Source organism: Stegodyphus dumicola, chromosome 11 (assembly GCF_044657685.1).
Source record: "Stegodyphus dumicola isolate Sdum_Otavi_A_Nest chromosome 11, ASM4465768v1".
Classification (NCBI taxonomy): Eukaryota; Metazoa; Arthropoda; class Arachnida; order Araneae; family Eresidae; genus Stegodyphus; species Stegodyphus dumicola.
In genome coordinates this window covers 166812869-166830718 of record NC_140778.1, presented here as the reverse complement: position 1 = coordinate 166830718, position 17850 = coordinate 166812869, and the positions used below count along the sequence as shown (strand labels likewise).

Genomic DNA, 17850 nt, shown 5'->3' with positions numbered 1-17850 from the left:
AGGGGCCAAGCGCTTAACTGGTTCAAATGTATCGGCAGAAGTCTCTTGGGTCAAGCAGGAAGTCCCACCTATACCTACGAAAATTTCAAGACTGCCCTACTAAAAGCCTTCCCTGTTGTAAGGGATCGTGCGAAATTAGAAACAGAACTTTTCAGTATATATCAACAAAGAATGGAAAACATCTCGAGCTTTATTTTAAGAAAAATTCACGTTTTCAAGCTCTTGTATGGAAACCGTCCGGATCCTGAAATAATTCAAGTGATTTTGCCGAGGTTACTACCCCAAGTGCAAGACTTTATTGAATTGAGAAATCCGACTACACTGGAAAAATTATTTGAGCTAGCAATCCAGTTTGAAAGTAGAAGAACGGCGGACGTCGAAAGAAGACGCCAATATCAACAGCGAAACCAATTTGGTACGCCAAGACTACAGCAAACTCAAGCACATGGCTACGGAGAAAAAGCGAATCAGTGGGCAAGGAAACCCGAGCATTCAAAAACAGCCGGCGAACGTCGACAGTTCAATAGCAACCCAGGAAAAAAGTCTCAAGGCCAGTGGAGAAAGAAGGAAAGCACCGAAAGGAAAAATAATTTAAACTAAAACGGATTTCTGCTGACGAGAGGGTGCGGAAATCCGAAGGCCACGAAAACCCCTCTTCCTACAAGTTAAATACAGTAATGGTGAAAAATTTAACTCTTCCGAAGATTGAAGTCTTGGTAAATAATATCCCGGCCACCGCACTCCTGGATACCGGCGCGCAGTGTTCCTGTGTGGCAGAAGTCTTTTTTAGAAAGTATTTTCGCAAATACCGCATATATAATGCGGATAATACAACAGTATTAGCGGCGCAAGGAGAACAATGTAAGTGCGTAGGTAAAGTACCTTTGTACATCCGTATCAAGGACGAACAAGTAAAGGTGATGTTTTTTATAGTAAAGAATTTGCAAGCACACTTAATACTAGGAATAGACTTTCTTTCAGACGCACAAGCTACACTGGATTTTAATGAAGCGTCTCTTAAGCTGACGATGAAACCAGTGCGTGTAGAAAAGGTTGAACCGCCGAGGTTAAATCTTGACCACCTGCCTAATGACGAGCAAGATAGAATCCGACAAGTGGTAAGTGAATTTGCTTCCTTATTTAGTGATATTCCAGGATTTACCCAGGTTACTAACCATAGTATTGACACCGGAGATGCATTGCCGGTTCGTCAAAAACCATACCGGTATGATAAGAATAAGGAAAAAATTATAGAATGGCATATTACCGATATGCTACGTAAAAAGATCGTAACGCCTATCTCAAGTAGTTATGCTAGTCCGGTGGTTTTATGTAAGAAAAATAATGATTATCCTTTGGAGCATCCAAAAAGGTGGAGATTCGCTATTGATTACCGTAAATTAAATTCCATAACGAAATATCCGGTATATCCGTTACCGATTATAGAACAAATTTTAAGGAACATAAAATCAACCAAATTTATGACGACTTTAGACTTAACGACTGGTTATTTTCAAATAGGGATCAGGCCTGAGGACGTGCCTAAGACTGCTTTTATAACCAAGTCTGGCACTTATGCATTTTTGCGAATGCCGTTTGGCCTTTCAGGCGCCCCAGCAACATTTCAGCGATGCATGGACATTGTGTTAAGACCTGTTCTCGGAAAGTCCACATTTATCTATTAAGACGATATCATTATTACTAGTGATAATCTAGACCAACATGTACAGGATTTAAGACAGGTGTTTTCTTTATTAAATGAGGCCGGTCTAAAAGTTAATGTCGAAAAATGCAAATTTGCAGCCCCTGAATTAAAATATTTAGGTTACAAAATATCGCAAAAAGGGATCGAGACAGATGAATCAAAAATAATCGCTGTACAAAAGTATCCGACTCCAAACACGGCAAAGAAGCTCTCTTCTTTTCTAGGACTTTGTTCATATTATAGGTCCTTTATAAAAGATTTTGCGGCTATCGCTGAGCCATTGTTAAAATTAAAAAGGAAAAAGGCAAGATTCTCGTGGACGGCCGAAGCCAATAGTGCTTTCGAAAAATTAAAACAAGCATTAACGCAAGCCCCTGTGTTGAAATTTCCTGAAAAGGATGAAAATTTAGAAATTTCAGCGGATGCTTCGGATTATGCGGTAGGAGCGGTACTTTCGCAAAATCAGCAGCGAGTAGCATTTTTTAGCCGAACTTTAAATCAAACACAAAGAAACTATTCCGCGACCGAGAGAGAGGCACTTGCAGTTCTGTTAGCAGTGCAAAAGTTCCGAGTCTATTTTGGAAAGGCGCCGATAACAGTATATTCTGATCATGCGGCGGTAACTAGATTGTACTCTGGAAAAAATTTATCCCCAAGGTTAATAAGATGGGCACTCAAGCTGCAAGAATATAATCTGGTAATCAAGCATACCCCCGGAAAGGAAAATATCGTAGCAGATGCCCTGTCACGAATTAAATTAGACGAACAGGGTAATACCGTAAAAGTTGCAATGCTGACAGCGTGTACAATAAATTCCCGAGAAACTGTAATAACCGAACTGGGTAAGGATCCTGAGTTTGGAAGTATTTATGAGTATTTGAAGGATCCTGAAAATTTTAGCCACCAAGATATTGTGGCGATAAGAAATAGGGCGGCCCATTACGAACTAATAGATGGTCTATTATTTTATACAAAAACTACGAATTCCAACAACGAATTTCGACCTGTTATCCCAGCTAGTGTTAGATTAAATATCCTGCAAGAGCTCCATGACAGCCCTTTAGCTTCTCATGCTGGTATTCGAAAAACTACTCAACGCGTACGCGAGGCAGTCTACTTTCCTGACCTGCAAAAGTTAACAAGGGCGTATGTCCAGTCCTGCCCAACATGTCAAGCCGTTAATTATATTAATTTCCGCCCGGCCGGGTTTCTAAATAGTATTAAATCCGAATTTCCAAATGAAATAATCGGCATCGATTTATTGGGCCCTTTCCCAAAAAGTCAGTTAAACAAAAGTCGCTATCTCCTTGTTATAGTTGATCATTTTAGTAAATGGACCGAAATTGTTCCCTTAAAACGAGCCTCCGCGAAATTAGTTACCGATTCTATTTTAAATAAATATATTTTAAAATACGGGGCGCCCCTAAAAGTTATATCGGATAATGGTCCTCAATTTGTAAGTAATATATTTGAAGACATGTGCCAAAAACTGGGCATACGTCATTTAAAAATGGTCCCGTATCGGCCGCAATCAAATATAGCGGAACGGGTCAACAGAAATATAGTCAAAATTATCCGTAGTTATGTTAAAAATTTTCATAAAAGCTGGGATAACTATGTCAATGAATTTGCTTTCGCCCTTAGGACCGCAAAACATGATACAACGGGCAAAACTCCTGCTGAGTTATTTCTAGGCAGAAAGGATATAACACCGTTAGATAAACTATTTTATGTGCAACAAAGAGCCCCAGAATTTAAAATGGGTGATATAGAAAAACTAATAAAAGAAGCAAAAAAGAATACGGAAGTAGCACAAAGAAAACAAAAATTGTATTATGACTTGAAACGACGGGGAGTAACTTATAAAGTAGGGGATGAAGTACTAAAAATTAAGCATTCACTTTCTTCAGCACCAGAAGATAAAACTGCCAAATTTTTTGCACGCTTTGAAGGACCATATATTATAGAAAAAATAACTCACGCTGTTGTAGTGTTAAAGGCAAGAAATGGTGAAACCTGTTCCGCAAACATTGACCAGATAAAACCATTCTATGACCGTAATAAAATGCAAATCTTTTCAGATCTTTTGCAGGATCCGGTACGGCAGACACCGCAGGTACAAGTTCCAGAGGTGGGAAAACGACAAGTACAAGGGCAAGCCAATGAGAGACAGAAGCAAGTGAAAAGAAAATTGCCCCGCGGAAAAATTGAAGGTACAAAGAAAAAGAAGCCGTTCCACCGTCCAAAAAACAGAGTTCACGAACACCCCCAGAATGAAGAAGGGAGAAGGACGACGTATGTGGAAAAGACCGGGAGAAAGGACGGCAACTATAACCCGGCTGTGAAACGGAAGATTGACTCATCCGACAGAACTCTCCGCAGCAAAAGTCGCCGAACTGCGGAAGGGCCATCAGCGGCGGAGGAAAAAGTACAAGAAAAATTTGAACGGCCAACAACGAGGTCCAAGCAGGATCACGACAGAAGTTTCCCGGTTCCACCAAGACCAGCTGCCTTCAAACGGCCAAGACCACAAGCAGAGGACAGAAGGAAGATGTTCAAGGGTGGCCGTAGTGGTGAAAAACGGAAGCTTCCAGAGGAAAGCACTGAAGGGCGAGCCCGTACAAGAAGGAGGATCAACCAAGCTACGGTCTGCAGCACCTTTAAAGAGTGGGCCCAGAAAAGGATGTCTGAATATTACAAAGATAAGTAAAATTTTATTTTACTTTACAAACTTAAGTTAATCTTTCATTCTTACTGCAAGTGGCAGATTTCAAGAAGTTTTACCTCATGCGAGGTCTACCTTTATCGCCAAAAGGGCGAGAAATGAGTTGTGACCGATTTTCTTATTATGTTTTTCAATTACTCGCGCGTAAAACTAAAGTTGATGTATAATAGCGTTGTGTAAAGACTTAAATATTGTAAAAAGTTATTGTATAAATTTTATTTAAAACATTCTAGCAAGAAAGAAGTTTTAGTCTGAAAGACTTTTTGAAATGTAGTATTATTTCAATGTAGAAAGAATTGGCACTTGCTTTGAAAAGAATAGAAGTTAACAATGTACTACTAATGTATGTTTTCAAATGTGTAAAATTAACGGCATCTTGATATGTTCTTGTATACATGTGAACTGTTATTTTGAATGTTTAGAAATAACGTGATATGGTAAAAGTGAAAGTAATGTTAAAAAATTTGTTATTCGTGTGACTGTAAAGATTAAATCATGGTGAATATGTGTTAAAGGTTGAATGATGTAGTTAGGCTCTCTGACGCTACACTTTAGAGTTAGCCACTTTCAGAATAGTACCTCAGGGTCTAGAGTTGAAATTAGGGTGTGTTAAGAGGTCTCGCATGTTGAATTTTAACACGTTAGTGTTTTGATTGTAGGAGGAAGTGTTGAACACATAGACAGAAACACATTCGTGTTTGGTGTTTTTACAACACATGTCAGAGAGCACGGGGAGAGATAATTAAAATAGTCATGAATGACATAAGAATGTTAAGAAAAGTATATTCTATATGTTATTTGCAATGTCATTCTGTAACAGTTCATTAAACTAGTTTTCCTTCCAGATCTCTGGAAGGAACCAGAATTGAATAAAGCTCCTGTTTAGATGCAGTACAGATGAAAAAGAAAAAAGATTGTTGTATATTCCGGGAGCTGCTATTGTAACAAATTTCTTTCTTTTAAAATTTTCTAGTTTCTAGCTAAGTTATGACTGTAAAAGGTTGGCCTCGCGTTAGTTTCTAGAGCTAAAAGTTTTCAACAAGGTCGTTTTAGACCTCAGTTTCAAACTAATTAACTCTGGCGGGAAGTATGTAAGGATCTTAAGTTTTACTAACGTTTATTTTATTTTAAATCTTTACTATCACTTCTTATTTTCTACTTCCGGCCAGAATTATAAGCGTGAAGGAGTTTATGCAAAGTTGTCTGGCGAACGCCAAGTATTTAAGTGTGGCCTTTTTGCCAAGCAGAAGAGAGGAAGCCGTGAGTTCGAAGCAGGCCGCTTACCTTAGAAGTTACGCAGTTGCTACTTTGCCTTCCGGGCCAGAGGTTTTAATCCTCTTGATAAATTAAACGTATTGTAGTGTTCACAGTCTCTGTGCTATTTACGCTTTCTGTTATTATAAGGCCAATCTTATTCTAAAGTTAAATTAGAGTTTAGTTTTATTTTGATATCTTTTAAGTTAGACCCCGAGTGGAGGGTCATTGTATTCCGAAGTACGGAAGTCATTGTATATAAAGAAAAAATAAAGGGTTTTGTATACCCTTCGTCTGTATCCTGTCTACTTACTACAATTAGTGAACATAGCTTTAGTAAGCTCTCTGTTCTAGTCAGGTCATTGTATGTTTCCGAAGAAGGTTAGAAGAAACATTGAACCTGATAACATAACCAGTGCGTGAGCCGTTTCGCTAGACATCCAGAGAAAAGGCGAGCAATTGAAGAACTGAGGGCAATTGGCCTCCAGTTGTCAATCACCGACGGGTCCCCTTTCTTGAAGATGAGGAACGAACGGGAAGATTTCCATGAGGACGGAACACGCCGGAAGCGAAGACAGATGTTGAATATCTCACTCAAGATCTTGCAGTCTGGATCAGCCTCTCGCCAGTGGGCATACGAGAGGCGGTCACGGCCGGGCGCGGAGTTCTCACAGGAGCGAAGCTTGGCAAGAACCTCGGCAGGAGAGAAAGGAGACAAATCGAGAGGAGGACGTTCCGGGATACAGGTAGTGAAGATAGATGAGTCAGATTCTCTGGCGGAGTACCTTGAGGAGAATTCGAGGGCGATCTCTTCTGCAGGAATGGAGCAAGGAGGAGTGCTGTCAGAGGAAAGGAGACGGATGGCTCTGCGACGATTTCTCCGGTATAAACGTTGAATGACCCGAGGATTAGAGGTGTTGACCGGGCGCGGAGAACCAGGCGCAGGAGGAGAAGGTGGAGGGAGCTTGACAATTTCTGAGGCAGACTCCGTGACGTTCAGAAGGCAGGCCTCAAAGGAGTCCCAAGCGTCATCGTCAGTAGTCCCAGAAGAAAAGCTATGCAGGGAATCCCAGAAGTTCAGGAGAGGAGGCTCTGTGACAGGAATTTCATCTGCAGGAGGAATACGAGCAGGGTCATCAGCGGCCACAACGGGGACAACCTCATGAAGGTCGACATCAGGAATCTCGGAAGCGGGGAAGACGGCAGAAGACTGTGTGTCATCAGCAGGTGACGAAGAGGAGGAAGGAGATGCAGAGACGAGGCAATCTGGAGGAACAACAGCAAGGGAGGAGGAGGCAGCAGGTGAGGCAGAAGTCGACACAGGAGCAGGATGAGCGGCCGAAGAGGGATGAAGAAGCCCTGGACGAGGAGCATCAGGAGTAGCCCTGGAGACGTCGGGAGGAGAAGGTGGCAGGGAGTGAGAGGCCGATACAGCAGGAGACGAATCGGAAGAGCAAGGAGATGGGACTGGAGCAGGTGAAGAAGGAGAGTCCACAGAAGTCACAGGAGGAGCTGGAGCGGACGTAGCCGGAGATCTGGAGGACACGTCAGCGGGTGAAGAAGAGGCACCAGGTGGAGGGTGCGGCTGTCTACGGCGCTGTCGCTGAGGCACAGAAGCAGGAAGGTGAATGTTGTGGTCAATAGAGGAGTTCCTCTCAGCACGCCGGTGGAATTCGGAGTGGTTGAATAACCCTTTCCGGGAAGGACATGAGAACGGACAAACTGTACACTTCCAGCGGAAAGAGGCACCAGTGGAGATGACGGGAGGAGAGGTGCGGAAACAGGCATGGACAGAAACCTTGTTGGCAAGCCGGGAGTTGCAAAGGCTGCACCATTTCATGCATGAAGAAATGGGGGTCAGATGTTCCTGGAGAAGGTGTCTGGTGAGGGATCTCTTCATGCAGGACCAGGAGTTGGAGCGGAACAGGAGGCTGCAATTGGGCTCTGTGCACGTGAAGACATCGCTTACAGGAAAGACGAGATGGAGCGTGGTACCCTCGCAGCACGTAGTAGAAAGAATAGAAGCGCCTGAAGATGGAGCACTGGAAGGAGGCGGTGAGGCATGAAGAGAAGTAGACGGGAGCTGCGGATGGCCAGTGGAAGAGAAGTCAGCAGCACCAGGAGAGGAGGGAGGAGTAGCAAGGCGATGACGGCGGAAGCGGTGAAAGCGTAGCTGTCTCTTGTTGAGGAATGACTTACCACACGTCGAACAGTCAACCGGAGAAGAGCAAGTGGAGACACCATGAGATGCGGGCACAGCAGCAGGAGGAGAAATACCAGAATCCGGGCGTGAAGGTGACCCCGCCTAGAAGCAGATTCGTCGGAAAACAGGAGAGACGCTCTGTCGCCAGAAGTTGCAGGAGCAGGAACAGGAGAGGAGGAAGCACTAGGAGTTTCATCAGCACAGATCGCACAAGGACGGCGAACGAACTGTTGGACTACCCGAAGGAGAAGTAGAAGTGGCAGATCGAGCAACCAGCGTGTCAGCAGCAACAGGAGACTTGGTCGGAGAAGTGTGCGAGCAGGAGTGTACAGCAGCAGCACGTGATCTTGTGTGGTGACACACTGGGGAATCTGAAGAAGGGGCACTGGTAGCAGGGATGGAGCCAGGAGAAGGTAAGGATGGAGCCGAAGTAAGAGGCACGAGCGGTGCAGTGATCGTTTCCGAAGGAGGCGAAGTCCGGGAGCGGGAAGCGAAGACATCGTTGCAGATGCGAGAGGAGGCAGACGTCCTGGCAGAGATGATGGAGAGCATCTGGCACAGGGAACCACTTCTCAGCAGAGGAGGACCAGAGGGAACAGCAGCGGAAGAGATGTGGCGACGTGGAGCAGGAGCAGGGTGAAGACTACCAGACCGCGTTGTCATCACGGAGGAATGACCAGAAGCGGGCAAATGGCTCAGAGGTCTGCGTGGCGTCGTGTCCAGCGATCCATCGGGGCATCCAGCACTCTGTGGCAGTCCACCAAGGACAGATGTCATCGGAGGGAGACCAGGAGTAGTCGGAGAAGGAAGGCGAGGCGGCCTCTCTGGCAAAATGATCTGGTGCGCTGACGCAGGATCAGACATAGCTGAAAAAACTAAAGAAACAGTAACACAAATAACCAGCAAATTATCCAATGGGCAAGATCAAAGTGAGGCAGCGGGGGGAGCTTCAATTGGAGCTTTTGGTGGACCCAAGAAAGGAAGATAAGAACGAGGAAAAGAAAAGGAGGGAAGAGCAAAAGAAGAAGGAAAACGAGGGAAAGAGCAAAAGAAGAAGAGAGTAAAGTCGAAGCCACGCCCACCCGGACGAGTGAGGGAGCGGAAAGGAAATTTCAGGGCATATCAAAACAGAAAAGACACCGTAAACGGAGTATTTCTGAAATGAAAAGCGAGAAGACATAGAAAAGAAACCATTTCTCACTAGAGACGACTGAAAAACAGCCGAAGCAGTAAGAAAGGAGAAGAAAAAGTTAGGCCCCGCTCAGCACCGAAATATACTGCAAGCAGTATATTCAGTGTAGACGGGAAAGAACCTGCTCGCTTACAGGCAACCTGCACGCTCACAGGTGAAAGGGCCCCATTGAACGCAAGTAAAGAACGTATTCGAACCATCAAGCGTCAATGGGAGGGGAGAGAGAGAGAGAGAGAGAGAGAGAGAAAGAAAGCAATACTTACGTAGGATCCACCTCGACTCCGCTTTCAGCTCCGTCCACCAGACGAGTAAATTATTCCATCAGCATGGTGTCTGGAAATCTGAAAAAAGAACAAAATAAGACGTCAGATTAAGCTGATAAGAACAGATACTACACTTTGATCTTAGCCAAAAGGCCGAGAAGCGATGCCGAATTCTGTGTCGTGATGAATTCACTTTCAATTTTTCATATTTCAAAAGTCCTGAGCATTCGTGCAGGGGAGAAGGGGGTGCAGAAGACTCAGGTTAGCGAGTGCTGCTTGGGGGCTTTTTATGATATGTCGTTATTTCATCCTCCTCCTGTGTTACAAAAAAAGAGGTGTACAAGGATGAACAATTTCTGTCTAGTCAAGTGGATCATTTTGCGGTCCTTTCTAATGTTCCCATTCTGGAGGCGTCAGTCCCCTCCTCCTTGGGCGGGGCTAGTTTTAAAAAGCCAAGGACGTCAAAAGTTCATTTCATTCAAGATTCAATTGCATATTTTAATCTTACTACAGCAAATGAACCACAATGCTGAACTATCCTCACAGATATTTCTACAATATCGAAATAACTTACAGTAGTTATATTGGACGTTTTACGGAAACGTTGGGCGGAACAAAATTCAAAGTAGAGAAAGTTAATCCGATCTCAACGTGAAATCGCTACAGTCAATAACAGCAGTTAGTAAACAACTGAATTCCGGTGTTTTCCTCCAGCTTTTATAAGCTTATGCACCATGCAACATAATATTCTCGTATTTTCTCAATTTTTCATTTTCAGATGGGAAAAGAGGACAATGAAATATTTATGAAAGTGTTCATTTCTCTGGAGTAGCTTCCTCCTCCGAAAAATCTCATTCTTCACTGCACGTGAATATTAAACAAAAGTAATTACAAAGCCAATAAAAATAGCAAAACCAAAAATAAATAAATAAATATTCCTGGAGTTATCGAATGCCCATGCTTGGGAAGAAAGTATTTTTTGTGATTAAACAAATATTGATACAGTAAAATTAATCAGCCAAAACTGCATTATATAATACCAGAGTTTGATTGACACAAACTCGACATGCACAGTCCAGCACATGGTTTCCAAATCAGATACTCTCTCTCTCTCTTCAGTTCAAACGTTGCAGTTGAAAACACAGAGTGAAATATTAGGAACTTAAAACAATTAAACAAACAGGAAAATTACAAAAAACACTTTACAAATTAATTTGTAATATGTACAATAAAACAGTACTTTTTACTTTACAATTAATGATTACTTTGTATTCTACACTTCCACACTAGCGGCGGGCAAGCCATCTCAAAACTCAGAATAAACTGCTTCCTGCATAGTGCAGCCATCTATTGGCATTTTCCCGTTTGTTAATATTAATGTGCCAACAAAATAAATGAATGAATAAAAACATAAATACAACAATCCTTAACAATAATTGTAGACCATTACAATTAGCTGGCGTTTAGAAATCATACAGAGAATCAAAACAAAACATTAGGAAACAGACAGAAAAATCTTTGTTGCTGCAGTGTGCCTACAAACATTTTACACGCTTTCGAGAGTTATTTACAATAAAAAGGCTCGTGTGTTGAAAGAAGCAATGTGTATACGCGCGCTGTAGTGGGAAAGATCTGGCAAATGTGAATAGGAATTCTCTAAAACTTACATGAAATGAGACAAAAATGTTACTGCAAATGAAATTTGAGTGATATTTCGAGGCCGATCTTCCTTCAATCAGTCAGACAGAATGAGTAAGTTTTCTGAGTACGGGATCAAAATGTGGATTTTATGGGATTTCTGTAAATACGAATAAAACTTCGTATTTACAGAAACCAGAACTTGACACTGAAAAGAACGAGGGTTAAACCCGAGGCTCTAGAATGTTCCCATTCCGAGGAAAAGAACGAGGTGCCCGAGCAATACCAAGTTAAAAAAAAGGCAGGTCCCCGCACACTCGTACAAAGGTATGATGTTGTCAGACCTTCGGTTTTCTGAAATTTGAAGGGGCCATTTTAAAAGGACGTTTTCCTGAGGATGCAGTGGGGGAGTGAAGTTTCTGCTTTTTGGATATATTGTGGGCCGTATCCTGCAAGTAGTGCCATAGCAGGCCAACCCGTGGCGAGGGCGGAATAAATTCCTAACCACAAGCCTATCTGCAAAAATTAGTTTAATATCTTGACGTCATGTCGACGTCGTATCAGATATTAAGCTGATAAGAACAGAAAAATTTTTATTTACAGCATGTTCAATGCCACTTACATAAATACTGACATATCCGTGGCGAATGTATCAGTAGCGCACGCAGTGCGACTTTTCCACACCTTACGTGGGAGACTCTTTCTGGAAAATTATTTACAAGTTATATTACAAAAAGTATTTACAAGAATTATTTACAATTATTTTACAGTAGTTTTGCACAGTTCGTGTCATAAGGTGGCTTTGCGTTGCTACTCGTCCGAGTCCATACTGGTTTTTGGTTTATTGTCTTTCACCGGTAATGTGTTCTACGTAGATGTCGCGAGAAGTCCTTACCGTATCACTGACTGTCAGCTTCTTCATTAACTTTGCGTATTTTTTCGAGCATAGTCTTCTTATAATTCTGTCGTTTTTTGGGTCCCAGGCGCCCAGTGCGCCGACCACGATCGCCTCTACACGAACGTCCGCGAAGTTGGCGCGTAAGGTGTTGGCAGCCGCGGCGTACTTCTCTTCTTTTTCACGACGAGCAGCTTCGAAAGCTTGTAGACGGTTGTCAAAGGGAATGGTGACGTCTAAGATAACGGCAGCGTTATCTTTTGTAAGGACGAGGTCAGGTCTAACCTCAAGGCCGGGAATTAGTTGGTTCTCACGTTCAATGCTCCACCGGCCTTGTGCAGCCTTCTTGATGCGCTCGACCACTGCGTTGTGCCTCTGCTGGTAAAGTCGGCTGTAGCGCATGCAGTGGTCGAGGACGTGTGGTAGTGTCTCGAGGGCGTATGGGCATCGTCTGCATCCTCTGGATCTCGGCGACGAGCGCTTGTTGGCATTCAGAGGGACAAGGTTCAGCCTGGCCTTGTGTATAAACCGCCAGTCGGCGAACCGCGTAAAGTCTCCGTTGTGGAAGAAGTGTGAGCTGGCGCGGTCGGCTGCGGACATTCCACTGCCTTTCCTTGGCTTGGGTAGCTGATGAGTTTTTCAGCTCGAAGTTTGCGCATGTGCGGAATAGCAGGTGCCGTTTTCTGGAGCTGATGGAGGAGTCACCAATGTCAATCGATATTCTTCTTTCGCCTTCAATAGTCCACTTAACACCAAGTCGGCGAGAGGCGGAGCGGGCACATGACCAGATCGAAGACATGTTGTTACTTGATCCACTAAAAGGTCCATCGTCGGAAGCAGAAAGGAACTTGACTATGAGATCTGTGGTAGGTGGTATGCGCGTTCTCCTGAAGACGAAGTCCTCAAGGTCCGTCCAGGCAAGTTCCTTTACACAGTCATCCCGGGATGCCAGCAGCTTGAAGGCGCCATCGATCCGGGCAATGTCTGCATCTTCAGCTGCGATCGGGATCCCGTGGCATGCTGCATCAACCGCACCATAGAGGTATTCATTGGCGGCTTCCGGTGGTAGGTTGAGTGTTCTTTTCAGAAGAGGCTTGGCGAAGTCATCTAGTTTGGCCCATTCACCTTTCTTGTGGCGTAGCATACGCATGTCAAAAGACAGGGACGGGTAGAAGAAGGCCTTCAATGCGTCGATGCGCTGCCATGGTGCCAGGTTGGACTGCATGATCTTGTTGCACATTTCAATATAACCGGCTATCGAGGCGTTGTCTGGTGGAGGTTGAAAGCCCACTGGTCGTCCAAGGAACCGTCCGGTGTCTTCATCTGCCAGGTGCCTGATAGGAGTGCCATCGACATAGAAGATGGTCGGTCTTGCACCAATCGGTTGAGCTCCTGAGAGGTGGAGGGTGTAGCACTTTGCAGCGTTGAAAGAAAGGGATAGTTTTCTTGCCAGCGATGTCAGGTGGTCATTGTGCGACTGGAGCTCCAACGGTGTGGGTGCCAACAGGAGAATATCGTCAGCGTACGCTAGAACCCGGTGTTCTGGGTGGGATGATTGTACTTGCCGAATGACCGGGTCGATAGCAATGTTGAAGAGTATTCCGCTAAGTGGGCAGCCTTGTCGGACACCTCTTGTGATCGGAATAGGATCAGTAGTACCGTCAAGGCACAGGAACTGCGTGGTGGCATCATTGTATAGAGAACGGATAACCCGGAGGATGGAGGTACCCGCGCCAAGGATCGAGAGGGCACGGAATATCGCATCGTGTGGTATTGATCCAAATGCATTGGAACATTCCAAAAAGGCAATGCACAAGTCTTTTCTGTTCCTGCGTGCATGGCGTAGTCTCTGTTCCAGGAGGAAGTTGTGCTCAAACACCCCATCATACGGGAGGAATCCCTTCTGAGAGGGGCAGAGCACGTCGTTCTCTATCAACCAGCTAGTCAGGCGCTTTGCCACACATCCAGCAAAGAGTTTGGCGATTGTGGTGCCGAGGGAGATAGGCCTCCAGTTGTTCAGGTCAGTAGGCTCGCCTTTCTTGTAAAGCAGGATAGACGTCGAGCGTATCCATGAGTCGGGAACCCTCCCAGCTTTGAGGCACGTGTTGAAGATAGGCGTGAGGATGCTGCATTCCGGGTCAAGTGATCTCCAGTGCTTGTACGTGAGACGGTCTGGCCCTGGTGCGGTGCTCTCACAGGCATGAAGACGCGCAGAGATCTCGGTGGAGGAGAAAGGTGCCATGTCGACTTCAGGGCGGTCGGTGTCCGGTGGTACGAAAAGGCCGGGGTCAACAGTCGGCGGGCAGTCAGGTGGTGCAAAGAAGTCTGCGACGGTTTGACTGTCAAGCGCACATCTGGGGGATTCACCATCTGTGATGAGACGCACTGCTCTGCGACGATTCCGGCGGTACAACCTTTGTAAACTTTTATGGTCGGTAGCATTGGAATTCGCAGTGGTCCGGGTGGCAGTGCGTGGTGGCAGCTTGACGATGCGTTGCGCCTCTCCGATCATCTCTTCAACGGTGTCTTCAAATCGTCTCCAGTTCCTGATGGGGTCCCCGTTCACGAGTTCGATGAAGACAGGGCGAAAGACAGCAAGTGGAGCCTCAGCGTCAATGTTGCTTTCAGGTGAGACCTCGTCAGCGGGAGCATCATCATGAACAGGATTGGCTGTGAACTGGTGCTCAGAGGGGCCGGGACCGTGTGCGATGGCGGTGTGGTCCTCGCCCACGGTATGCACATGGTTGATCAGTGACTCAGGTGCAGTGTCTGGAACATCCATGCTAGGTGACAGTTCCGAGATGGGTGGGATGACAGGAGCCGTAGGCCTGGATCTCGTGGGTGGAGAAGGAGATGGCTCTCGATGACGGCGGCGACGGCGTCGGTGGCGGGTCTCCGGCTCGGGAATGCTGGGTGCGGTCGCACGTTGTCGCTCTCGTCGGTGTCTGGCCTGGTGGTTCAGGAGTCCACCCCTTGTCTGGCAGGAGAAGTCACACGTCTGACACTTCCATCGGTGGGAGAGGCCGGAGGGGAGCATGACAGGTTGCTCGCGGAAGCATGTGTGAAGGGCGACCCTGGAGTGGCACCTTTCCTGGCAGTGGCTGCACCAGTTCCGTGTGCCTTCAACGTTGATGTTGTGTGCGTACCTGAGGTGGCGACATAGTGAATGACGTAGTTGAGTCCAGGCGCGCGAGTGAAAGGTACGGCTGCACTCGGCCTCGGTGCGACGGAGGGTGTCTGAGAGTGGGAACACAAGATGAACCCAGAGATCATCACGGCAGGTCGAGGCAGGGTAGAGAGGTCTGTCATCAGCAGGTGTGTCCAGGCTCGCTGGTGTGGCGGGTGCCAGGTGTTGTGCAACAGGAGTAGAATCGTCACGGGCGGAGTTGTGAACTTCGCTGGAGGACGGAGCTGGAGGCATGGCGGTGATGTCCATGGATATGTCTTCGGTCAAAGTCTCTGAGGGCGGTATGTTCACAATAAGGATGTCATCGTCACTGAGACTGGCAGTGGAAGGGGACTCGGCAGTCACTGTCGGTGGTGTCGTCAGAGGAGTAGCGTTGTGTCTTGGGTCCGATGAGGCAATGCTGGTCCCCTCACAGGGTGGCTGGGCAGATCCTGGTCTGTTGTAGTCCGAACCGTCAGCAGGTGATGCCACTTTGGAAGGCAGTGTGGCGTCATCAGCGGGCACCGGAACGGGACCATCCTCAAGAGTGTGTCGAGTCTGGGTAGCCATAGGATCAGTGTAGGCGGGGCCAGCAGGATGATCACCCTGACAGTCCGATGTCCTGGTCTGGGATGAGGAGACAGCATCTGCATACGTACGGGCAGGCTGGGAGCTCAACGATGGACAGACGTGACTAGCAGCAACGCGGGAACGTGTGTGGTGGCAGACCGGAGAGAGGGTACTCGTCGCAGGAGTGGCACGAGATGGGCGGGGCTCTGCAGACACGTGGGACCTGGCGTGCCTTTTCAGGCTTCTTCTGCTTGGAAATGCATGTCCGCATACGTAGCATGCGAAGGCATCAGGAGGTGGAACTGGAGAGGAGGCAGTAGTATGTGCAGGAGTCGACGAAACCTTTACCCTCGGCAACGTCGTCGGGCTAACTGCTGTAGGCGCAGGACTGGTGCCGCTTGAGGCGTTCGTCTGAATCCGATTGAGTAGAGTCCGCAGATTGCTACCCTGCGTCAGAGGTGGACCAGAGGGTGTCATGAAGACTGGCACATGCCGATGCTTGGGCAGAGATCCTGTGCGGGCGGAGGTGGAGACGACTAGAAAAGGCGGTGTCATCAGCCCTTGGTTGGTAGCATGTGCCACGGCAGCGTCTAGACTGGGAACAGTGGCGTGAGCATCCATAGAAACGTCATTGGAGCTTCCGGCAGCCAGAGTGTCAACCAGGTTGACAGTAGATCCGGCGGCTATCTGGAGAAGCGCGTCATACGGCCGAGGATTTACAGAGGGCAGAGGCAGGGATCCAGGGCTCCGGGCAGCAGGTGGGAGGGGCCATGTCAGAGTCTGGTATCGAGGAGGTCCATCCAGGAAAGCCGGTGGTCGAGATCGCGACCCAGGGCTCATCACTGCAGGCGGCGGGCGTGGCCTTGGTCGAGCTGCGAGGCCTGGCGGTGAGCTCATCCTTCACAGTGTCCGAAAAACTGAAAATAGAACAACAGGCAAGGCAGCAAAGATATGCGAAATAGCTCAGTGGCAAGATCAAAGTGAGGCAGTGGGAGGAGCTTCAATTGGAGGTTTAGTGTAACCAAGAAAGGAAGTTAAGATCGAGAAAAAGGAACGGAGGGAAAGACCAAAAGAAGAAGGAAACGAGGGAAAGAGCAAAAGAAAAGGAAGGAAACGTAGGGCGCGAACAAAGTAGACGCCACGCCCACCCGGAAGAGTGAGGCAGCGGAAAGGAAATTTCAGGGCTTTTCAAAACAGAAAAGACACCGTAAAACGGAGTATTTCTGAAATGAGAAGCGAGAAGAGATAGAAAAGAAACCATTTCTCACTAGAAACGACCGTAAAACAGCCGAAGCAGTAAGAAAGGATAAGAGAAAGTTAGGCCCCGCCCAGCACCGAAATGTACTGCAAGCAGTACATTCAGTGTAGACGGGAAAGAACCTGCTCGCTCACAGGCAACCTGCACGCTCACAGGTGAAAGGGCCCCATTGAACGCAAGTAAAGAACGTGTTCGAACCATCAAGCGTCAATGGGAGGGGAGAGAGAGAGAGAGAGAGAAAGAAAGCAAACCTTACGTAGGGTCCACCTCGGCTCCGCTTTCAGCTCCGTCCACCAGACGAGTAAACTACTCCATCAGCATGGTCTGCACATCTAAAAAATAAAAACAAAATAAAACGTCGGATTAAACTGATAAGAACAGATACTACACTTTGATCTTAGCCAAAAGGCCGAGAAGCGATGCAGAATTCTGTGGCGTGATGAATTCACTTTCAATTTTTCATATTTCAAAAGTCCTGAGCATTCGTGCAGGGGAGAAGGGGGTGCAGAAGACTCAGGTTAGCGAGTGCTGCTTGGGGGCTTTTTATGATATGTCGTTATTTCATCCTCCTCCTGTGTTACAAAAAAAGAGGTGTACAAGGATGAACAATTTCTGTCTAGTCAAGTGGATCATTTTGCGGTCCTTTCTAATGTTCCCATTCTGGAGGCGTCAGTCCCCTCCTCCTTGGGCGGGGCTAGTTTTAAAAAGCCAAGGACGTCAAAAGTTCATTTCATTCAAGATTCAATTGCATATTTTATTCTTACTACAGCAAATGAACCACAATGCTGAACTATCCTCACAGATATTTCTACAATATCGAAATAACTTACAGTAGTTATATTGGACGTTTTACGGAAACGTTGGGCGGAACAAAATTCAAAGTAGAGAAAGTTAATCCGATCTCAACGTGAAATGGCTACAGTCAATAACAGCAGTTAGTAAACAACTGAATTCCGGTGTTTTCCTCCAGCTTTTATAAGC

General features: G+C 46.3%; 1 non-coding gene and 2 pseudogenes across 1 annotated transcript; all 3 read right to left on the bottom strand.

Moving 5' to 3' along the window:
• Positions 1-9405: 9405 nt before the first annotated feature.
• Positions 9406-9507, bottom strand: LOC118191321 (U2 spliceosomal RNA; annotated as a pseudogene).
• A 1905-nt stretch (positions 9508-11412) lies between these two features.
• On the bottom strand, positions 11413-11608 carry LOC118191319 (U2 spliceosomal RNA). The gene has a single exon (XR_015044315.1). It is a non-coding gene; the product is annotated as a U2 spliceosomal RNA (small nuclear RNA).
• Positions 11609-17125: 5517 nt separating this feature from the next.
• On the bottom strand, positions 17126-17290 carry LOC118191320 (U2 spliceosomal RNA; annotated as a pseudogene).
• Between the last annotated feature and the right edge of the window lie 560 nt (positions 17291-17850).